The 25,745-nt window shown below is 27.7% G+C and overlaps 2 protein-coding genes across 6 annotated transcripts in view; both read left to right on the top strand.

The window, feature by feature from the left end:
- Window positions 1–1,220, top strand: part of LOC142332148 (E3 ubiquitin ligase Rnf121) — a 40,411-nt gene extending 39,191 nt beyond the window's left edge. The window contains exon 8 of the mRNA XM_075378415.1: window positions 996–1,220. The gene's annotated coding sequence lies outside the window, so the exon portion shown is untranslated. The remainder of the gene's footprint in view (window positions 1–995) is intronic.
- A 21,483-nt stretch (window positions 1,221–22,703) lies between these two features.
- Window positions 22,704–25,745, top strand: part of Synd (protein kinase C and casein kinase substrate in neurons protein Synd) — a 265,365-nt gene continuing 262,323 nt past the window's right edge. For 3 of the 5 annotated variants that reach the window (XM_075379109.1, XM_075379113.1, XM_075379108.1), the window contains exon 1: window positions 22,704–22,949. The gene's annotated coding sequence lies outside the window, so the exon portion shown is untranslated. The remainder of the gene's footprint in view (window positions 22,950–25,745) is intronic. The other 2 variants (XM_075379112.1, XM_075379110.1) reach the window with 1 other exon arrangement.

The following is a 25,745-nucleotide window of genomic DNA, read 5'->3' as shown; positions in this document are numbered from 1 at the left end:
TCTTTACTCTTTCAGACTGTTCGGCTCTCTTTATTCAGTCCTTTCCACCTATTATATAAAATGTTTAATTATTCATTTGTGAAAGATAATATTTTTATTTTATTAATGTATTTATGACCTACATATTTCTCTTGTTTATATTTCATATTTTTCTCAAATGATGTACTTATTTCTTTTATATCTTTTAAATGCATTTTAGTTATTTATTTTCTCTATTAAAAAAGAAACAAAATCCAATTTAGTTTGCTGTAGATTTATTTTTGTTTTTAATTCTTTGGCTAATATTGTTTTGTCATTCTGTGTATATTTGTATACTTTGTTTATCGATCTGTAATAATATGTATTTATTTTGTGACCAACGGTGAGATTAGATATTCTGTGGATAATGGAATTATTATATGTTGATTTTCTAAAAACTCATGTAATTATTTCATTAATATCTATTTTTACATCAATAAAATGCATTTGTCAATTATCAGTTCCTATAGTAAATTTTATTTTGTTTTTAAATGAATTTAATATGTTGTCATCTATGCATCTTGTCCTAAAAAAGAGTGTTATATGTGTGTGTGGTTTACACAATGTATTTTTCTCAAAATGCTTTACAGAATTATTATTTTTTACATTTTGTTGAACATCGTATTCTTTTAAACATATAAATAAATGTAGAAAATAAATATTTCTAGATTATTTTATAATTTATAATTATCAGTTATAATAATGAACATTTAATAAATATTAACAATTTATATAGTTTATATTGTAAATATAAACATAAACACCAACTTATAAATGAATGGATTATTTTTTATTATTTTTAATTACTGCACAATTGGTTGTATTATAAAAGATTATTGTATAATTTGGTAAGTGTTGTATTAAGGTTGTTAATTTTTTGTTACTTTTTTTTTATTAGATGATTAATTTATGATATAAGCCTGATCACGGAATATTAAACGTAATTAATTTTAGAATTACCAAAGTCTGATTTTCAGGTTTGAGGTTGCCAAATAGGATTAAAAATTTTGCTGTGAGTTGTAATCAGCTTACATTAACAGGCGAGGCAGGTGTTTGATGCATTTTCAGCCCATAAATATTATGTGTAATTATTACAATTGGCCAAGGTCGGTCTGAATCAGCAGGTTCACCTATGCATTATTTGACTTCCCCAAAAAGAAGAAGGGTTGTCCTAAGTTTGTCTTTCTCTCTCTCTCTCTCTCTCTCTCCCCCCCCCCCTCTCCCTCTTACTACTCTCCCCCCTCTCCCCCTCTCTCTCTCTCTCTCTCTCTCTCTCTCTCTCTCTCTCTCTCTCTCTCTCTCTCTCTCTCTCTCTCTCTCTCTCTCTCTCTCTCTCTCTCTCTCTCTCTCTCTCTCTCTCTCTCTCTCTCTCTCTCTCTTCTCTTTCTCTTTCTCTCACTCACTTTCTCTCTCGCTATTTCCTTCTTGTTTATTCAATTATATTTATAATATTTAAATTATATCTGTAAATACACTAAGTTGTTCATTATTAGAAACACTGTATTAATTATCTATACTTTATTATATAAAAAACTTCTCTAGAAATTTACTTTACTGTATTAAAAGTATTAATAGAAAAGTTAGTTACTATTAAAAAGTTTAATTTTGAAATTATAGTAAGTTTATCCATTTTTAGATGTTAAAAAAATTTTTTTAAGAAATCTGTCTAATTGTGTTGAATTAGTAGGTCATAATAACAGATCTAAAAATAAGTTTTTAATAATTAGTCAAATTAATATTTTTACTCTTACTTTTTCTTGAATCAAAATAAATTAATAAATGTTTTATTCCAATCTGTACATAATAATAAATTAAAAATATGTGATTAAAATCCATTTTAATTATTTCAAATTTAAAACATGAAATAATTTTAAGGTAAATACATTAAATTCTTGAAGATATTAAATATTAAAAATAACTATTAAATAATTTACAATTTAGAAGGCTTGTAGTAATTGACATATAGCAGTAAGACATAGTTCAATAATTGGTATTAATGTAGTAGGTGATCTACCCCTGTGGTTAGTTCTGAGATGGCGCCACTGAGAAGCTCTATTGAAATAAGACAATAAATATAAAAATTCATGAATAAATGGGCCAATTTAAGAATAAATGGAATTATTTTTATGTAATTAATACTGAAATCATGAATATAATCCAAGTTAATTTATTCTTAAATTTGTCCATTTATTCATTCTTTTTTGTATTTTCTTATTTCAGTGGCGCCATTTAAGAACTAACTAACTGCAGAGGTAGATCGTCTATTACATTAGTACCCAATAATTTGTAAAAAATGACAATGGAGAATAATAAGGCTCTTTTTTGTAAGTCAAAATATTGTGCTCAAGTAATTCAAAAACAGTTCTGTTATCTGGTTTAGTAGAAATGGATATTGTTATTTTTTAAGTATAAGTGGTAATTCTTTTTAGCAAAGCCTATCGCATTCATAGATTTAAATATTAGGGTAAGTTAACATATTTATTATTACTTTCACTCTCCTCTGTTTATTTATAATTCCATGTTTAGATCTCCAAGATACAGAATATATATTTGTCGCATTGACTTAAACAATTTTAAGAGTATACGTAACTCTTTTTTAAACATATGTCAGAAAAAATCAGTATAGATAAAGAGGAGTTAACAAATAAAAATATAATTAAAATTTCAGTTCTTCAACTGAAAGTATTAAGCAAAATTAAAAAACACAGTAATATTATAAAAATAGACTATATGGTAACAAGCAGGCAAATAACTCTGTGGTGATACATTTTTTATGGCTCTATTAGCTGTAAATTACTCCATGTACAGGTGACACTTTACAAGTAGATTTGGTTGCTAAAAAGAAGTGATTTTGGAGCAAATAGTGTTTGGAAGCAGGAATTTTCTGCTAGGTCATGCTTAGCTCCATGAGCTGTATGTTGTGTAAACAGTGTAGTGATAAAAATTATTTTGTAACAGTAATTGGTTGGTTTTAATTTTATAATTATAGTCAATAAAAAAAAGTTAAACTTAATTGTTTGACAACATTCCTAGATTAAAAAAAAAAACAAAAAAAACTGTAATTATGCAAATGAAAATAATTTAAAAAAATAAATAACCAGATTGTAATGAAAATTGGACCAGTATGGACTTGGTAGTTGTGCAGCGATTCTTATTGCCAGTACAACTTATAGTGAGTGAAGCCACTTCCATTTACTAATGCTGTGCCTAGTTCATGGAAGCCCAAGCCTTACTAATGATTTTTTAAACAATATAATTGACTTTACAATAGCATCTATTAAATAAACTCTTTATAGTCAAAAGATTGTTATTGGGTTTTACGTAATACAATAGTTTCATAATTATTCATGATTTGGTGGTAATAATGGCTACTATAATAATGATGTAAACGTTTATTCTTTTATCTGTGCATTTATCCAATTTTTTATAATCGTTACAATGTTTAAAGTAAAAAAAAAGGCAATGATTAGTTTGAGAGTTTCACATATTAGTATTATGTAGAGGAATCCAACAACAAATTAACATAATCTGCATGTAAACGTGATTTAGCTTCGGAGAATTTTGTTATGGGTAATGGTTGTGGACGTATTTTCAGACATTTTGTACAGAAAATAAATTCTTTTCGTATATAGTATATGGCTATAAATTTTATATCGTATAATGTTAATTAAAATTAAGAAATAATATATATTATATATGTTGATTTGGATATGTTTGTTTTAAATCTGAAAAACAATTTGACAATTCTATATGTATCTTTAATATTCATATGGAATTGGAATATACATATGTATATACCTTTTTAATGATGTATAGAGGCTCTCACCATGGACTATTCTGTAGTCCTCCACCTCTGCTACTAGTAAGCCGTAGGCTTCTGTTAGCAGTCCTCTTAAGCCCTCACACTTTGTTCATACAACACTGTACATGGTACTGTCTCCCTTCAGCCTTCCTTGGAACCTAAACTGACATACATATTTTTATCAGTTGCTGATTCTATGGCATTCTAAGGAATTTTTTTATACCTTTCTAATAATTACTCTATTTTGTGGCTAATTTGTTCTCTAATTACTAATTTCATTTTATATATTTTTCCTATTTGCTATCTTATTTTTTACTTTACTAACATGATCTATAGTCCTAATATGTAAAATGATATTCCTAACTGGGAATCTGACTCAGAAATCTTCCTTTACAGCAGACTAATCCAAGTTACACCCACAGACAATCTTCCTCAGAGACTATTATTTTCTTTCTTTGGTGGAATCTTCTTAATATATTTAGTGAACTTATACACTATCCTATTGCTGCAAATGCCTTTAATCTAAATTTTATATTTACCTCTTATAATTGCTGCATGAACTACCACCTTTCTTCTTCAATACCTTCAGATAGGTATGAATTTTAATAAATGGTGTCAAATATTTATAAAAAATTATAAAGAAAATATCTACACAAAATTTGTATAAACAAATTTCTGTTCCTTATTTTCATGAAGATTACATATATATATTTATGGCATGGTTTATACTTATATATGATAAAATTTTGTTTGACAATTTGTAATCATTTTATCAAATTTTTCATCTTTCATTAGATTATTTAAAATCTTAAAAGTATTTATTTCGTAAATAAAAAATGTTTTTAATACAGATATCAAGTAAAACATTTATATATTGTCTTTTTAAATTAGTGAATAAATTTATAAAATTTAATAAGTAAATATTAATGTAGTAATTCTGCTTATATGTTGTGTGTATTTATAATATTGTGACATTTATTATACAATATTTAAAAATAATTGTGAATTATTGTATTATATATTTTAGTATAATTTTTATATTAATTTATAACAATAATTATTTTTATTTTCACTAGTCCTTATAATTAAGTCAAACTAAACCAGGATTTGTATTCAGTTGGCAGTTTATTTCTGTTAGTTAATTAAGGAATTATTTTTAAATATTACCATGTTGCTTTCCTTTTTCCTATATGTTATTTCCTATTTTATTTTTATTTTTTTTTATGAATTTAATGCATATTGTAACGCTTATTTATTAAAAAAAGTACAATTATAGATTTTAGTTTTTAGTTAATATTTGATATATATTTAAATTTAATTATTCTGTTTTATTGATTGAAAATTTATAAAAAATTGTATTCTTATATTTATAAGTAATTTGTGCCAGTTGTCCACCATAAAATTTTTCTTTCTTCAAAAAGAAGAGCAAAGATTTAGAAAAAAATGATTTTATTTAAAATGTAATTATTGAAATATTATTATACCTTAGTTCCAGTTCTTTCTTTTTTATCAAATCTTTTTACATTCCCCTTGTTTTTTTGCAATATCATGCCTAGCTTACAATCTCCTGCCACTTTCCACAAATACTACCTATTTTCCAGATTATTTCATCTATATAATTTTTCAAAATCAATTCTTGTCATCATAATTTTATTCTAAAATCGAAACTTCATCCCACCACCAGTTTGGGTTCAGACAGCATACTAACTTCTTATTTGTACTGTTTTTCTTGTCTTAAAGAGGCCTTTAAAATATTGTATCGCATAAAGGGTTACCATTTAAAATATTTGAGTTGTAACCTCTCGGCAAAAGCTGAAATAGTTGACTGATACCTTATCATGAAAGTTACAGTATTCTATCTGGAATGGTTTTAAAGTTGTTGAGAGGTTTTCATACTTTTGACTCACTCTGTCAGAAGAATTCCTCAGATAAGTCAAATAAATAAATAGAGAGGAAGTAATAGTTAGGAGAGATTTAAATGCACAGGTAGGAAGGGAGAGGCACAATGAAGAGGGGCTAGTAGGATCTTTTGAGTATGGATACAAGAATGAAAAAGGAAGGTTATTGATCGAATTCTACAAGAGAAATAGCTTGTTTGTGGGCAACTCATGGATTCACAAGAAGAATTCAAATAAGATAACTAGGTATGGTTGGGGAAATGGAGAATGAAAATAATAAGTAATAGATTGATTTTTAATTGAGAAAGGACACTATAAAGCATTGTTAAATGTTACAGTCAGGCCCAACATTGCTTTTGAAAGGGACCATAGACTTATTTTATCAAAGATAAGATGTGGGAAGGTCATAAAGTTGACAGAAAGTAAGAGTAAATAGCATTAGTGTTTGGAAATTGAGGGAACCAAGTGCTAGTGGAGAGTTCCATGATGGTATTAAAAGAATGCTACTAACAGATGAAATAGGGGTGTGGAGGAAGAGTGGATAAGGTTCAAAGATGTTTTTGTGGACAATGCAGTGAGGGTGTGTGTGGAGTTATAAATGAAAAACCAGAGGAGAAGGTATCACCTTGGCGGAATGAAAGAGTAAAAGAGGCAGTTTTAAGGAAAAAGTAAGCATGGAATAAGTGGAGAGGAAACAAGGAGGGTGAGAAGAAGAAATTGTACCAGTCGTTAAAAAGGAGTGCCAAAGAATTGTTAAAAAGGAAAAATAAAGATGTTGATCAAAATTTGTAGAAGGGTGAGAGAAGGTGTAATTTTGGGAAATTTTACAAAAAATGACAGTCTCTAAGAGTTTAATGTTGTAATGGAATCATTTACCTTGTAAAGAAATACAGTTTTCTTATCTATGACTTAATATTTTGAATCAGAGCTATATTATTAAATGTTAGTTTGTAATTAATTAGTGGACTGTTATAATTAAGAAAAGGAGATTTGATTAATAGTAACCCCCAACCTCCTAGGCAGAATAATGAAGTTTTCATCTAGAAAAGTTCAGGGTGTAATCCTGGTCTGGCTTGACAGTTTAACAATTTTAATATCAGATTTCCTCTGGTATAAGTTGGTCTCAGAAAGGATTTTGTAAAAATCTTTTCCTTTTAAACAAACTTAATAAAAGTAATGATAAGTAATGACAAAAAAAAGTGTGTATTTTTTTGGGTGCTTAATAAGTTTGTATAATATAGAATTAAATGAAATGACCTCTCTTTTCGCTTATTCCTACATTACTACCAAGTTTACGTAATTTTATATTTTTTACAATTATTATGGCTTGGTTTCAGTAATTAAAATAATTTTTTTTCACAACATTTTATATTTCCACTAGGATTATCATAATATATTATTTTCTGCCCTTCTTATCATTGTTGCCCTTAACAATTATAATTGACATGTTTCAGAGTACCTTCATTCTCAAACTACTTTTAGTACTTAAGCACAGTGCTAAAAGTAGTTTTGAGAATGGAGGTACTCCAGAATACATCAACCATGAATAAGATTTTATTTATTTTTAAATACAGTGAAACTTTTTTTTTTGACTGTGATCGTAGCTAGCTGATCCAGGTAGTACATACTATATTTTATGATTTGATGGAATTTTTTCAATGCCATTGAAATAGTTAAAAAAAATAATACATTTATTATTGCAATTTAATAAAATCCATGACTTTTGTAAAAAATCAGCTGAAAAGAACTTTGCATATAAGGCAAAAATAGTTGGAAAAAATTCCTTTTATTTAATATATGTATATTTGTTTGTGTTTGTTATGTACATTTTTGTTCTGTTTGAGCAAGGAAGTGAGCTTCTTGCTCAAATAATCATGTTTAGATTCATCAGATTAGATCATTAGCAATACCTTGAATATTCATGTTTGACTCATCCAAAGTGTAGCATAATTTACATCAGACTTTACCGTTAAGATAAAAAGTAAACGTAGACAGTTACCTGTTTTGTCATGTTTATCATAACCATTTATAGATGCATTGTCCTGTTAAATCTCATGAAATATTTGATCTGGGTCATGTTATTCCATCTTGCCCTTACTGCATTCAACTGTATTGATCAACATTTTTCATTTGTAACTCCATATTAACATCTGTGTAACAAGTTACTGGATCTAATGATAAAGTTACCAAAGTGTAATATACTATATCCTAATTTGTTCATCATGAACTGTTATGTGACAAAAGTTCTGGTGATAAAGACCTACATTTACTATTTTAAATTGATATTTCCAGATAGAACTGTTTTCACCACTTGAAATAAAGCAATTAGATTTAATCACAATCAGAAATTTTCTTCAGAATTCAGTGACAATATTCCTATGTGTTGCTCTCTGCATCTTCAGTTCTTGTACAAATGTTACTCTATGTTAAATTTATAAAAATCTTATAACACAGTTCTACCTCTATGATTGCTGGACAGTTAATAGATATTAAAATAATTGAGGATTGGACCTTTGGCCTGCTGGTTTCAAATTGCTCATTTTCTACAAGAAAATGATCACGGAGCTCTTTTTATAGTATGATTTAATATTGAGCTGCTAGTAGTTCAAAATTAACTACACAGCTAGAAAAGGCAATGAGTACTAAATTTAATAGTTTTTAAATGATACTGGTCAATTATTATAATAACAGATATTGAATAAAGAATTAAACATCATCTGTTATTTTGGTTGACATTTTTATTTTTACTCATTTATTAAGATTCTAGTGTTGAATAGAGTTGTCTAAAAAGGGTTGGGAGAGGATGTAAAATGGGATTTTTTGGGGAGATATATAAAAGCTGTTGATTTTAGAAAAAATTATAAGAGCTCTGTGTTTTTGTTTTGCAACTATTTACAAAATTAATAAAGACAATTTTAAGTTTCTGCATTTTTTAAAAAACAAGATGCAATAATTTCTTTAAAATACTTTTCTCTAATAATTCTTTTAAATTAATTTATTAAAACAATTTATGTAACGTTTTTAAGTTTTTATTTATTAAAATTGATCAAGTGAACTATATGAATATAAAAATTTTGTATAATTTTTTTTTTATTTCGTTTAATTTTTGCACATATCCATATATTTTTGTAGAATGAAAATGCAAAACTTAAAAATGTCATTACACATTAATTTTTTTTTAATATACAAAACAAAATTAAAAACCAAATTTCAGAGAATTTAAGATTTAAAAAAATTGTTATAATATTTTTTTCTTCAAAATCAGTTGTTTTTGAATTGTTTATAAAAAATTTCATTTTACCCCCTTCCTTTTATCCTTCTCAAATCTCTTTACACTGTCATATTTTTCAATGTGTACAAAAGTCACTTTTTTATATATGTATTTATGACTTATGTATATCAGTAAGTACGATAGTAATATATAAAATACTATTATTATGATTGCGTAATGAGTTATTAAAAACTTATATGTTTAATATGTAATTCTTTGTGTTGGATGTGTAACACATGTCTTAATATGTTAATTATTTATGCGTTTGTGGAATACATATATGTTTTTGCACATCAGAATTTTAGTTACTTTGTATTATCATGAATAATAATATTATTCTAGATATACATAATGTTATTATTTTTTGTACATTTTAATGTGTTCATTATAAAGTGAAATAAAAAATAAAATTGCTATTATTATTGGTTTGTTTTATAAACTAGATGTGAATATTCACAGTTATGTCTATGTTTTGTTGTTGGGCCCTCCATAATTTCTCGGTTATTGGAAGAAGGTTTATCAAATTACTCTCAAATGTTTAAATTAACTATTACAAAATTCACAGAAAATTAAACAAAATATTAAATTTGCTGCTACAGTTCAATTTTTAAATAAAATTAAAAGGTTGACTTACTTGATATTACATTATCACTTTAAATAAATCTAGTTACAGTTATCAGAAAATAATTTGAATAGAAATTATTTGGCTTTTAGCAAGTGAACCATATTTTTTTTAACATTATAATTTAAAATTATAAACAATTTGAAGGTGCTAACATGGTATCAAGATATATATATATATATATATATACAAACCCTTATGAACATACAAATAATATATTTTATTTAAATCTAAAAATAAGATAATATTAAAAAAACCAGTTAACAAAAAAAGTTTACTTAAAATCTAAACCTGAACGGCAATTTAAATTTTGTTGAATAATCGTCAGTACACTCTGTAGAAAAAATAGTTAAAAAAACAATTACAAAAAACAGAAAATTGATAAAAATAAACAAAATTAATTACAAACTAAAACAGTATTTACAAAACACTATAAAACAAGTATTTGAATTTTTGAGTAAGAATAACAATTATAAATAACTGTTTTTGTTCTAGGCAGTGAAAATATAAAATGTAAACTTATTTTAAAAACACCTAAATTAAAATTCCAATCAGTCTGCCCACCATGATTTAATGCACTTCTCTTTTATAGATTCAGTAGTAAGGTGCCTAAAAAAAAAAAACACAGCAGGAACCTTAAAATAATCAAGAGATATTCCTGCTCATGTTCTTTGATTGAAAGTCTTCACAAAAGAGTTTTTAACAAATTTAAAATCCAAACAGATTATTGGACATTGGTCCCTTATTTATTTAATAGTGAGTTTCTGCTTTACTATTGATAAGGTAAGTTTCCCAGTTATATGATTACTATTTTTGTGTAAATTTTCTAAAACCCTAGTTTCAAATAAACTGATTTTGCAACCAGTTTCCTGTTACAGTTTGGCTACAGCTGATTTCTCTGATTTGTATTTATATAGAGCCAAATGCTTGTTTATTTTAGTTTGCCCTATGTACCGTAATTTGGAATTATTGTTTTTAGAAATCAATTGATAATTCCCCCATTCAATGGGTTTTATCTTTTGCATATCTGAGGACAGAAGCTAATTTCATAGAAAAAGTCACGGTAATGTTAAAGTTGTGATTTTCAAAGTGTTCTACCAACTTGATATGCATAATTAATGATACTGTTTCATTAGTAGTCATTTAAATCTGGACAAGACAAACTACTGAGATTTCATTGAGCTTCTAGAGAATTTTCATGTTTGATAACTGTAAATAACAAAGATGGACCACTGAATGTGAAAATAGGAGGAGAAAAGATTATGGAGGTAGAAGAATTTTGTTATTTGGGAAGTAGAATTATCAAAGATGGACGAAGCAGGAGCGATATAAAATGCTGAATAGCACAAGCGAAACAAGCCTTCAGTAAGAAATATAATTTGTTTACATCAAAAATTAATTTAAATGTCAGGAAAAGATTTTTGAAAGTATATGTTTGGAGTGTCGCTTTATATGGAAGTGAAACTTGGACAATCGGAGTATCTGAGAAGAAAAGATTAGAAGCTTTTGAAATGTGGTGCTATAGGAGAATGTTAAAAATCAGATGGGTGGATAAAGTGACAAATGAAGAGGTATTGCGACAAATAGATGAAGAAAGAAGCATTTGGAAAAATATAGTTAAAAGAAGAGACAGACTTATAGGCCACTTACTAAGGCATCCTGGAATAGTCGCTTTAATATTGGAAGGACAGGTAGAAGGAAAAAATTGTGTAGGCAGGCCACGTTTGGAATATGTAAAACAAATTGTTAGGGATGTAGGATGTAGAGGGTATACTGAAATGAAACGACTAGCACTAGATAGGGAATTTTGGAGAGTTGTATTAAGCCAGTCAAATGACTGAAGACAAAAAAAAAAAATAACTACCATTTTTTTTTTTTTTTTAGTGAAAAAGCCTAGTTTGTTACTTTATTTGTTTGACATCTTTTTTTAAATCTTAAGTGAGAGTTTTGTATGAAATAAAAAAAATTGTAAGAATTTTTGAATATTTTAGCATGTGAAATATCCTTTGGAAAGTCTAATTGGATTCAAACCCAGAACCTTTAGATGAAAAGCAGATATTTTTATTACTTCATATCAGAAGTATAATCTGTATTATTGATTATGTGTACAGTGTAGCATTAAAAGCACAAAAAATTTTTATAGATTAAAATTATTAACTTGGAAACAAATTTTCATTACTTTTTAAAAATTTTATTTATTTATTTTTTATTTTTTCTAATGATGGTCTTTCAGTGATGAAAATTATTTAAAACTATAAACTTATTAAGCTGCAAACTAAACCAGATTTAATGAAGTTAAAATCTGTTTTCAGAATTTATATCATAATACCGGGTGATTCAAAAAGGATTTTATAGCTTTAAAAGCATATAAAAATTTATTTAGATAATTTTATAGTTCGCTTGAAGTCTGATTTCATAGCAAAATACATCAAGTTTTGACTCATTTAGTACATTAGTACTGAATTTGGCCACCAGTGTTGTTAAAAATGGATAAACTGGTGCAAAACATGCTTGTATGTTTTGGTTTCATGATTTGCAGTCAATTTAAAGAATGGATGTAATCATGCAGTATAGCAATTCATAGAAATAACAAAACATTCCCTGTGTTCAGATTAATTTGCACATTAGTACAACTCTATTTAAAACTGCTTCCTGTTTGACCAGTATAGAACATTATGCAATATTGTACAGGTACTAAACAATCTAAGGAAGTTGTTAATTTGATTATTAATAGAGAAAAAATGAAACCATAGCTATCTAAGGGTTTATTAAAGGTAGTACAGATTTGAAATTACCTTTATTGAAAATTGAAAAGCAGCCATATAACAGGTAACTAAAAATCTGAGTTACTCCCTGAAAAATAAAATAATTCAAAAAAATAGAAATACTAAGAGACTTTGGGAGATGATTAATGAATTGACAAAGGTGAAATTCAAAAAAGAAAATAAGTACCACGTTACAGAAGGTAATAATGAAGTAACTAATTTTGAAAATTGAGCTTACAAATTTAACTCATATTTTACAAGTGTCTAGATTTTATAATACTTTCCACATGGAAGTAACTCCTAGACATGAATATATATATATAAATATATTAATATTTATAAAACATGTACAGTAAAACGTTTTGGGGTTCCTGTATTACCTATTCAGATTAAGAAGTTAATAGAATAAATACTTGCTGGAGAAAATCAGCACCATATAAATTTAAATGAATTTGCATTTAAAAATTTATCTGGTCCTTTCTTGATGTAAATTTATAAAGTTTTGTTGAAGAAGGTAGAAAATGCGGCTGTCTGAAGAATATCACTTTAGCTGGTTCATGTCATATCTTGAAACTAGTAAGCATTTTGTTATGATTAGTGTCATAAAAGAACTTTGGAAATATATTGAGGTGTTTCCCAGGAACTCTTTTGGAGCAAATCTTCCTTTTAATTTGTATTAATGGTTTACACCCACTTTGCTGATGACAATTGTTACTGATTAATGGATTAATTTACATGAAATATATCAACTGTCGGTTGAGCCTTCTGGGGAATCAGAAATTTCTTTACAAGAAACCGATCTTGATGTTCAATAAAATAGTACCAAAAGTCATTCTGTCAATCAGCTGATTTCAAAGTCGAGAGTTCTAAGGTTCAAATCCTAGTACAAGCTTACTTTTATACGGATTTGAACAGTAGATCATAGATATCTGTGTTCTTTGGTGGTTGGGTTTCAATTAACCACACATCTCAGGAACAGTCAACCTGAGACTGTACAAGACTTCATTTACATTCATGCATATCACCCTTATTCATTCTCTGAAGTAATACATCACCGGGAGTTCCAGAAGCTAAACAGAAAAAGAAAGGTCAACCATTCCAGAGATGTTGGTTAATTAAAATCCAACCACCAAAGAACACCGGTATCTATGATCTAGTATTCAAATCCATATAAAAGTAACTGTATTTACTAGGATTTGAACCTTAGAACTCTTGACTTTGAAATCAACTGATTTGTGATGACGAGTTTATCACTAGACACACCCATTGGGTTAATCTCCATAAACTGTCTACTTTTAAGGTCTTTGATTCGCAGACTACTAACACACCCATGTCATCTGAATTATCATATAGAACTCAGTAATATAAACCTAGTACACAAAAATATGTAGAACAGTACAGTCGATTGCGCACTTCTACACATAATAAATAAACGCAAAGATAAACAAATTAAAAACACATAGCAGAGGTCGCACATTTAAAATAAATTGTACTAAACACAGCATACAGTTTTTCACATATGCATTACCCAAGTATTCACAAACATACATGTTGTAGTGTAATTATTACTAGGTTATTCAGATTAATAAATGAATTTTAAAGGGTAAATTGATAAGGATTAAACTGGTTGTATAGCACATTTTTTAAAGTATATTTAAAAAAAAAACATTTTGTCTTTTTGTTGCAATATTTTGTTAAACATTTGATTACATTAGACACACCTTCAAACATTATTATATTTGAAAAAATGGACCAACAAGAACAAATGAATATCAGAAGATTACTATTTTAAAAGACAGATAATTATAGCAAAATGTGTATAATAACAAAATTTTCTCTAAATCTACATTATAAAGTAATAATGAGAAAAATGTTTTTCAAAAAAAAATTTCTGGAATTTGAAGTAATGTTGATTTATTGGACTTAAAAAATAAAATAAAATTCCAAGAATAACATTATAATTTTTAGTGGACATACAATCTTACTAACCTATAATATGTTTTGGTGATTAGCCCGACACCTTCTTTAAAGTAATATAGTAAAAAGGCCTGGTCTTAAATTCAGTAGGGATCATTATTTTTTAATATAAATTTATTAATATTATTATCCATTTTTCTGATAAAACGAGCTCCTGAGATGAAAGAGCTTTTAGCATCAGTGGGAGTGGTACCTCATGAATTTTCTTGGACACGGTGATTGTGAAAAATTACATCATCTTGAAGATGTGCAAAATTTGAGTGTAAAACTGGATTCTTCCTACTTTTGTGGATAAATTACTTTTAAATATAGACTTTTCAAAAAATAAAATAAGTAACGACTGCCTCAGTTATTGCAGAAATTTACCCACATACCAAATTGGTAAAACCATATAAGCAATAAATCTGCATAGATAGAGCAACATTTTCACAATAAATATTGTGAAAAAAACTTTTCTGGATTCAGGAATACCAAAAAATTGATTTTCCAGTTAAGCTCTCCAAATGTCTGTTTGTTGATTGATTGACTTTTTCTTCTGTCTTGATTTTTGTTTATGTTTTGTTTGATTGGATTCTTTCTAAACTCTTACTTACATGAACAAATATTTCTTTGCTTTTTACTACTTTTCTCCAAAAATTTTATAATTTATCTGGTTTTTCACTAATTTAAGAAAATTATTAAATAACATTCTGGACACAATACAGCATTCAGGTTAATGAACAAAATAATTCATTATAAATAAGACAATTGATGGGTAAACACAATACTCTTGGATTACATAAAGTTTACTGTTTTGAATACACAATGTTCTATATAGTTTGAATAGAATGCAACTTCAAATAAAGATGTAACAAATCACAAAAATATCAGCATTGACCACAACCTTTGTAGATATACAAAAAAATTGACATCTTAATACAGTCAAGCATTATAAAATATATAATTGCACAAAATTATTGGTGGTTCTCAGTTTTTTTTCTATGTACCACTCTTGTGTATTACAGATCAGTAACATACATGAACTATTAAATATGTAATATGTCATTAGGACAGTGATAGAGTTATATCCCAGTAGTAAAGCAACAAATATAACAAACTTTTTTGAAAGTATCTGTTTATTTATAGAAAAAAAATCATGTATTACAATTTTTCTATTTACTACACATATTGTAATCATTTCTTGCAAATAAATACATTTATTTACTTTACAAAGAAATCTTACATTACTGATTACAATATTTATGAAACTAAACATTCAGTGAGAAGGATGATGCTGCATGCATAAAACAAGGGAAGAGATATCTGGTTCAGTTGAACTTAATTTTAACACAAATTTTGGGTCAAGGTTAAGTTTATTGTAAAATTAATTTTTATTTTAGCAGGAAATCCGATTTCACAAAGAAATGTGTAGAAAATGGAATTAAAAATAACGGTGCTTTTCTGGACAGCAATAGATATATTCATTTTTAACCTTTAGTTAAAATTCATATAATATTAATTTAGTAAATTCCACTTTCAAATTTCCATACAAGATAGTTCTTTCAAAGATTTTGTTAAAGTTCCATGAATGATATCCAATATGAAAGGGTTATTATGTCCATAGGAATTCAGAATATTTTTTTTTTAAATATTCATCAAAGATTTAGGCAGTGACATCTTATGTTACTGATGCCATTATTATATTTCATTTCAATTCTGTGTACTGTCACAAAACTTTCCAAATTTATAAAAGGCTGCAGTTATTTGAAACACAGTTATTCATCATTTGACTTTTTTTTATCAATGCCTTTATTTTGTCTACTGAAAGTCGATTTCTTGTTTTACCTTAAAAACTTAAATTTAAGTCGGTGAGGTGATTGAAAATATTTACCAATCAGGTGGAAATAATAGAATTAGTTGCTGAAGGGGTTTTCAAGTATGACTGTTAAGATTTTTTTAAAACTATTACAGTTTGCTGTTTATTATTTATTTATTATTTTTTTTAAATAAATGTGTGTGAAAAAAATAATTTGCTAATAATTTAAGGTCATCACATATCTTGTTTACTCTTCTAAAGTTTTTTTAAGACTATAAAAATACAAATAGTAATTTTAGATTTTTTTGTATAGTATTATTTCAAGAATCTCCATTTTGTTATAAGCTGGATCCCTTGAATATCTGAAATATTAACATTTTACACAGGAAACTGGGTTTTATAGTGCTTTATACTCATAATCTGCCTGAAGTTTAGTTGAAATCCATGTAATGAAAAGCTGATTAAAAATGTGTAGTTGGCCAAGATTCATGAAATCCCTTTTTTCCAGAAGTATCAATTATGATTATTTTATTATTGTCTTTTATAACAATATAGGATCACTTTAGTCAGTCCATTATCCAAGTCTCTTCGATGGGACTATTTTGTACCTTGCAGTCCTCCCAATACTTTTTCATACATTCTGATCTTTGTGTCCTTTCTAGTGTAGAAAATGTTCATGTTGTGAGTTTTTTCCTGTAAATGTGAAGGAAGTGTTTTTGTTCTTAATTTTGTTGTTTGATTTTATCTTACCTGTGGTGTCTTCGGGTATAACACCATTGAATGGTCAAAGAATGATGTTGATGAAGGGCAATTTTGCTGATCTTCTTGAATGTTTCCAGATCTCTATAAAAGTATGATCTTCTCCCACTCCTTTGTAATACTTTATCTCACCCAGTGCTTGGTAAACTTTTATTGAGGTAGGGTTGATGTTTTCTGATGGTGTTGTTATTGGGGCATTGGTGTTGAAGTTTAGGATTTCTGTTGGTTCTTTGCAATTTAGGAGTATGTTGAAATATATAGCTAGGATTTCTGCCTTGTCTTTATTGTAATGGACCAAATTACCATTTTCATTCTTTATTAGTAGTAGGTTTGGGGGATTGTATTTTTGGAGCTGATTTCTGAAAGTTTTGTAGTAGTCTGTGTTTTATTCAGTACTTCTTCTATTGACTTCAGTATGTCTTTATGGTCTTGCCTTTAAAATTCTCCTTAGGGTATAATATAATATTGCATTATATTAATATTATTATTATGATTAATAAATTATTAATTGTTATAATATTATATTATGTTATTATGATTAATGGCTTAGTCATATAAAAATCTAACAATAATTTTTGTACCTACTTTTAGGTAGACTTTATAAGAAAGCTACCTGTTGTAATGGGTACCATGATTCAACTTCTGGAAAATTTTGACATATCTTAGCGTTTCACATTCACCAGACCCCAAAACCACCGTCATCTCAAAAGTTTATATATATACATTTGTATATATATATATTTTTTTTTTTTCACTTACCTGTGGATACAGTAACTGCCATAATTTTGCGCCAATCACTTTCAAATTGTTTCTTAAAAATAATTTGTTCCAAAATCCTGGTTAAGTTCCTTAACGGACAAAATCTATGGGGATAAAAATGGGGGGGCTTTTTCGAAAAAACAAAATATTGCTATAACTTTCTTATTAAGTAAAATATCAAATTCGTTTAAAGTTCCTACTATTCTTTGGATAAGGACCTAAAACTTATCCAAGTAAAGTTTTTTAATATTGCTGACCATTGGCCCAGAGTGTGGAAGAAATGGGATTTTGAAGACAAAAGAAATCATACCTCCCTTAATAGGCACAGTATCGAATCAGTTTAAAGTGGTTGTTAGTCCTCTAAACATTATCTAAAACTTTTGTCTGAAACAATTTTTGATATGACCAATCCTTATGGAAAGGATGGCCAAAATTTTTCTGGAATTGTAAGAAGATGGGGCTTGTCGTATTCTAAACATATGAAACTTTTTCTCATGCAACCATTGTTGTATTGAGTAAATTTGAAGTTTTTCTTAACTTTAAGGTGGAAATCTTTTTTATCTCCTACTTAGCACCAGTGAAATCTACCTCTTCCTTCCGGTGTGCCAAAAGGGATTTTCTTTTTTTTTCTTCAGTCATTTGACTGGTTTGATGCAGCTAGCTCTCCAAGATTTCCTACCTGGTGCCAGTCATTTCATTTCGTTATACCCCCTACATCCTACGTCTGTAACAATTTGTATTACATATTCCAAATGTTGCCTGCCTGCACAATTTTTCCCATCTTTCTTCCCTCCAATCCTCTATTACTCTCTGATCAAGCAACATTAATTAATTGATCAATAAAATTTATTGCTGCAAGTATATAGTATAGTAATAATTAGACATTAATGCAGTGTGCAGAGATACTGTAATATGAAAGCCATTTGGAACGTTCTTGTCCTGACAAGTAAAAAGATCTTTCAGAAATTTATTTATTTTTGAACATAGTCACCTTGCAATTTGATAATTTAGACCAGTGATTCTCAACCTTTTTAGCTCCAAGACACCCAAAAAGTAAAAAATATATATAATGAATATTTCATGATCCCCGCAACACCAACTCAATGAAACCTAATTAAAACTATTTAGCTGTATTGATAGCAATGGGTATGAGCATGCATGTATGAAGTGTAAAACATGAGTAATTTACAGGTTCAAACTTGATGTGTACGTTCTCCTTGCAATTTGGTCTGCTTGCATAATATTTATTGTGAGAGCATCATGTTCGAACATGCATATGATACGTTTAAATATGTAGCAGTATAAAAAAGGCATAAGGGATTGCAGAACGTCAGTTTAGTCTTCAATACAAAACGTAGTGCCTTTATTTAAGTTTTTAAAAGCATAGTTTCATTGAAAATGATAATTGAGGCTTTACTTTTTTAGTGAGTAGTCAAACGATGTAACTGTTTTGTTTTTTCAATTAGATTCTTATGTAAAATGGATAAATTTTTGGAAAAACAAATCTTCTATTCGTAAATCAAGTCGTACTGATAAATGTACACTTGAAACATCTTATCTCATAGCATTAAGAGTAGCTAAGATGTCCAAACCCCATACAATAGCAGAAAACCTCATATTGCCTGCTGCAATTGATATGGTCAGTATTTTAATAGGCATTGAAGAAGCAAAGAAATTTTGCTTTCTAATGAAACAGTATCAAGGCGAATAAATGACATGGCTGCCAATTTTCGCAATCAGATAATTCAACAAATGAGTTCAATTGAATTTTTTGGTATTCAATTTAATGAATTAACAGATGTGAAAAAATTTGTCAGTTGTTACATTTTGTGAGATATGAATGTGATACGTCAAAGAAAATAAATATGTTGTTTTGCAAATCAGTTCCTGGTCATAAAACAGGACAACCCTTTTTGATGTTTTTTATGATGCTACTAAAAATGTAATATAGAATGGAAAAATGTATTGCAGTATGTAGTGATGGTGCAAAGGCAATAACAGGAAAGAACAGTGAATTTCTGAAAAAATTATAAGATCATCTTATACCAAGGACAGAATGGATGCCTTGCTTCCTCTACAGACATGCTCTTACCACAAAAAATATATCAGAAAATCTCAAATAAATTCTTTGAAAAGCTGTAAAAATGTTTAATTTTACTAAAAGTCTACCACTACAGAATAGACTGTTTGCTAAACTGTAAAATGAAATGAGCAAAAAGAAAATCTTCTTTTCCATACAGAAGTCAGATGGTTATCGCGGAGAAAAGTGTTTACCTGTTTATTGGAATTGCAAGATGAATTTTTCCTGGATAAAAAACACCATTCTCCATGTTTTTACAGGATAATGAGTATATGTTGCTGTTGGCTTATTTAGGTGATCTACTTTTGCATTTAAATAATTTGAATGTGAATTTACAATGATGTGATAAAAACATTTTATTAATGACAAAATTTATGCTTTAATTATGAATCTTGATATCTGGGTTACTTGCCTTCAAAACAAAGATTATAGTATGTTTCCTCTCACTTCTGATTATATTGAGAAAAATTTGGGTGAAGAAGACACTATTATTAACCACAGTTTGGATAGCACGAAGATGAATTTGCATAAGCTAAAAATTCAGTTGGCATAGTATTTCCTGGAAGATAAAAATTATTTGTCGAAGAGATGGGTACTGAATCTATTTAGTAAAACATTTCTGCAGCTCCTAAGTTACCAGTTGAGATTCACAACTAGCTCATACAAATATTTGTCAATAAACTGTTACAACTACAATTTAAATTTGAAGATTTAGATACGTTTTGGTTTGCTCGATGAAGTGAATATGAAAATTTAGTCCAAAAGCATTGAAAATATTAATCCCTTTTGCCACATCTTATCTCTATGAAAAGGGTTTTTTGTGTATGGTTGCACTAAAAATTAATGTAGGAATTGTCTTTTATCAGATGAAAACAATTTGCTTTGTGTTTGAAACAAAGATTTACATAGAGAGAAACTTTTAAATGAAAAACAAATGCAACTATCTCATTAATTTATTTCCTTTACATGTGTACTTATAAATATAAGTAAAATGTTTACAATAGATGATTCTTTTCTTCTCAGAAAATGATTTCATTATTGTTTGTATGTAAAGTTATAGGTTAATTTTACGACCCCGAGATTGAGAAACTGTGATTAGACCAATGATTTTCAAACTTAAAAGACCATTCTTAAAATAAAAGTACTATGAGTATACTTTATTACTCAAGTAATACTTTACTTGAAAAGTAAGTATACTTTTTATTACTCAAGAATAATGTAGTTTGGACAGATTTGCAAAATATGCCGTTGTCTCAGCTTTGACCTCATCATTTGAAGAGAATTTTCATCTAGTGAGCCACTTCTTCATGTTTGGGAAGAGGAAGTAATCATTGTGAGCCAAATACAGTGCATGTGGAAGCACTTCAAAGTATAGGTCATGGAGTTTTGCTGCAGCAATCTGAGATATGTGAGCAAGCACATTCATTATCGTGGTAAAAGGACATTTTCTCTTTGGCCAAATGTGAATGTTTAATTGAATAGCACTCTTCAGTTTGTCCAATAGTAAAGCGTAATACTCCTTGGTGATGATTCCAGCACTTTCCAGATAGTCTACGATCATCATACCCAAAAATCCCACAAACCTTAGCTATAACTTTTCTTGCAGATGGAACTGTTTTTATTTTCTTTGGCACACCTTCACCTGCTCCCACCCACTGTTTGGTCTCTGGCACTCTGTCAAGAATCAGCGGAATCATGTTTAAATAAGTGTAAAACCTTGAAAAGTATTCATTGAATGAGTTTTTGGTTGGCTGTTAACAAATCTGACACCCACTAAGTGGAAAGCATTTTCATACTCAAAATATTGTGTAGAATGTAGTGGATACAGTCTATTGGAATACTTAAAAGTCAGCAAACTTCCGTAGCTTCAAATGATAATCTTTTTATATGGAATTGTGGATTTTTATGTCAATTTCATTGGTTGTAGCAATTCTCGGATGTTCTGTGCATTCATCATTGTCATAGTCTTGAATGGATATATGACCATATTTAAATTCAGCAGCCCATTTTTTTTTTATTGTCGAAAATGAAGGGCAGGAATACCTGTAAAGTGGAATCTAATTTTTTTGTATATTTGTTTGGATTAAATTGTTTAATACTAAATACTCTATAAGAGTTCAAAGTTTAATTTTATCCATTTTTCAGGAAATGTTAAAACTTGTTTTCTTTAATCTATCGCAACTAAACATATGAGTATGAAACTTCACAGCATGCTCTCAAAGGAATGTATTTGAAAAATATAGTAATTTGATTATAATTGCACCACCTCTGTGTTACCCTAGAATAAAATATTTATTGACGAACTAAATGTAGTCATTATTACAAATTATAAATTACTGAAACAATCAGTTTTGGTTAACAAAACTTTTTTTACATCTACATAAACCGAAAGAATTTCTTTTGCATTTATATTTAAATGCGGCGCCATAGGCTACTTTTCTAGAATTGCAGGCAGTTCAACTTTTCACCGTTAGAAGCGCCAACAATTAACATAAGTATAAATGAGAACTGAGAATTACTAATTAAAAAATATGAGAACTTGAATTTTCAATATTTTTCTTTTAAATAAACACTTTGTTACGTACAATTTTTATAATAAATAACGTTACTTTAAATTAACAAACCTTTTTAATATTTTCATAATTGTGTGGAATTATCTTTTTAATAATTACTAATTCACACTCAAAGCATGGTGTCTTAATTATAATTATTATTTATGTTTATAATACACTTACACGAAAACAACATTGTTATAACAGATAAAATACATGACAAATTTTTCATACAATACTTTACGTACATTGCATAATATTTTATTGTCACTAAACACACACTACATATAATTTAAAAAAAATATTACCATTGATTAAATTCAAGTTACATGATATACACAAACTTTTACCATTTTTATTTTTGGAAGAGAAATTTAGGTTAACATTCCATCTCGATCGAGGACTCAGTTGCTCATCGGAATTCTTGTCGTTCGTATGTCGTGGAGTGTCTTGATTGAAAATTATGACAATTTTGTGAATATTTTGTAGTTATAATATTGTGATATTATATTTAGTGAAAACAATTTTTAATTATTTAATTTTATGATTGTGGTTGTGATTTTATGAAGTTTTATCGTTATTTGTGTTGGTTTACAACAAAACGTTTTGGATTTTTGAGCTGGATTCTTTTATAAATTCTTCCTATTCAAGGTATAAATATTATAATTATTTTACCTTTTACAGTATGTCATTTTTATTTTCTAAAAGTCAGTAATAATTCCTCTTTTAATTATTAATAATGTGTATAGTTATTCATTTTGTTTTGCGTTTTTATATCATTAATTTAATTTCTAGTTATCTTAATACATTTAATATATACACTTAATTATGCGAGTGTGCTTTGGTCAGTTGTGCAACAGAAATTTATAAATATGAACCGTTTGTTACTTTGGACTTCGATTTTCGTTTATTTAGTTATGTTCGATTGTAGAGAAGCAAATTTGTTATAAACACATGTAGGGTGTTATGTTTTTGTAATACCATATATAGATTGTAACTGACGTATCGTATCCCGGGGTTTATTTTGATTGCACGGTTAGTATCAGAGTTACAAAATTAATTGACTATTAGTATAATTAATTTTACTTACTGTTGGTTTTATTAGTCTTTGCTATTATCCAGTAATTTTTAATTATTTTTATTTGTAGTTAATTTCTTATTCCTCATTTCATTGTTTTATCTTAATAATAATTTATCTTCTGCTCAAAATTTGGCTGCTTAAATTGATAGTGTCGTACTTTAAAAATGATTTGATTTATTTGAATACAATTTATGATTTAAACATTGGATTGGTTGACAGATTCATATAAATATTTTAGTTTTTCTGTTATGATGTGCACATCAAACTTTCTTCATGTTACACTTTATAAATTATAAACATTTTGTTACTTTTTGAATGCATCATAACATAATGTATTAGAAGTGCTTATATTTATTGTGTGAAAATTCATATGTGATATGAATTTTTTAAGTGTTATTTTTTTATTTTTATTTCATTGGTCATGATTTGTACAATATTCTGTAATATACATTTCTGTAAAACTAAACTGTAATAAAACTTTTTACATTTTTTTGTTGTACATGTTTAGTTTTATTTTTGCCTTTTTGAAGGAATTTTCATTGCCATTGGATTTTAAAGGGCTGATGTGTGAGTAGTACCACACCCATACTCTGAAATTTACTCCATTAATGATTTTGAAGTATCATTAATAATAGTTGGATTTTCTGTGAACTATCCATTAGATTATAAATTTTAAATGATCTGATCCATACTCATACTACCCTAGACAGCCAATGAATCCCCTTATCACTATACTCTCTTGATCTTTCACGTCAGTACAAGTCAGCAGCATGATTATAAATTAAATAATTTTTTCTACTTGACTCTTCTCTCTAACCATAAAATAGCTGCTGTACATTTTCCATTACACAGTTTAATAACAAGAATTCATTTTATGCCAAAATATTTATTATACTATATGATATAAAATATGCAGCTATTATATGGGTAAGTATAAGTGGTATTATTCATTATGTAGTACATGAATTGAGCCCATGTTATGCTGTAATCATTGTTTTTAATAAATTACAAAATGGTTTAAAAGATTTAAATAAACCAACAAAAATTTATTTTGAATATAAAACTACTATATTATAGGAGTTATAACGTGTTAAAATACTACTCTCTATCTGTTATGTACTTATTTTGTACAAAAATACCTTTCAATTAATGCATCTTTGTGATTCTGATTTTGTCACGTTTATTTATTCGTTATTTTTATTAATTTTCATTTGCAGTTACTTTGTATATTTATTTTGTCATGATCCTTATCCTGATCAAAGTTTTCCTGTGGTTACCCTTTTTTTCTTTCAGAAAAATGCTTGAGTGTGGTGTAATAGTAGCACTCTTTTTTTGGTGCATCTATATGATGTATAATGTTAATTTATCTAGAATAAAGTATTTATTTTTGAAATATCTGTACCTTTATTAATTTAACATATCTATTTCTCTTAATTGTATTGAATTCTATGTGAATTACTGTTTTGGTTATTGGTAATGTATAACTAGAAGTGGTTTTTATGCAATTTTTAAAAATAATCAAGTCATTAATTCAATCTCGTGTTGAGATGATTTGGATATTTTAATTTTACTGTAAAATTGCACTTGATAATGTTTGCATTGAAACACTAATTAATATATTTCTGATAGTTCCTCAACAAGACAGTGAACTTACCTGACTGGAAAAGGGAGATTTAATTTTACTGCAATCCTTTTATGGGTGTTTGTTCCCCTTTTTCACTGTTTTTTTAAACACTGATCTCTTTAAGATATCAAGTGATTCTTTTTTTCTTAATAAGCTTATTAAATTATTGGGTTGTAGCATTACCTATGGGCTTATTTTTGAATTTTAATAATGGTGTTTACTAAAAACTCCAATGAATGGGTTTTTATACCACTCTGGTTAACGTGGGCTAGTTTATCCTTTAATACTAAAAATAGTGCCTTGTATTCGACAGGTTAATTTATTTTTGATACTGGTCAGTCTGGAACTTTTTGTGTAAATATGCAAAAGAAACAAATATGTTTCCAATATATTTTGAAGCGATGCATGATTAAAATTTATATTTTTTATAGAATACTGCCATTAAAAGTTTATGAATAATTTTATCAAAAAATTGAACTTTAAAAAGATTGAAATTATGTTGAGTTTAAAGGTAAAAAAAGTGTATAAAAACTAGGAGAATTAATTTGAAATAAATCATAATACAAAAATTGTGTAAAAGGAGAAAAAAAATAAAATGAGTTGCTTCATAATTTTTTTGACTGTACCCCAGTGTATTAGAAACTAATTGTATGTATAAGGTTTTCACTAATGATGGATTTGGAGTTTTTAAATTTGTGCATCTTACTTTGTTCATTTTTTTTGTGTTAGGAGTAGAAATTTA

Source organism: Lycorma delicatula, chromosome 11 (assembly GCF_047948215.1).
Source record: "Lycorma delicatula isolate Av1 chromosome 11, ASM4794821v1, whole genome shotgun sequence".
Classification (NCBI taxonomy): domain Eukaryota; kingdom Metazoa; phylum Arthropoda; class Insecta; order Hemiptera; family Fulgoridae; genus Lycorma; species Lycorma delicatula.
The sequence above is the reverse complement of the archived record's forward strand: the minus strand, read 5'-3'. Positions and strand labels throughout refer to the sequence as shown.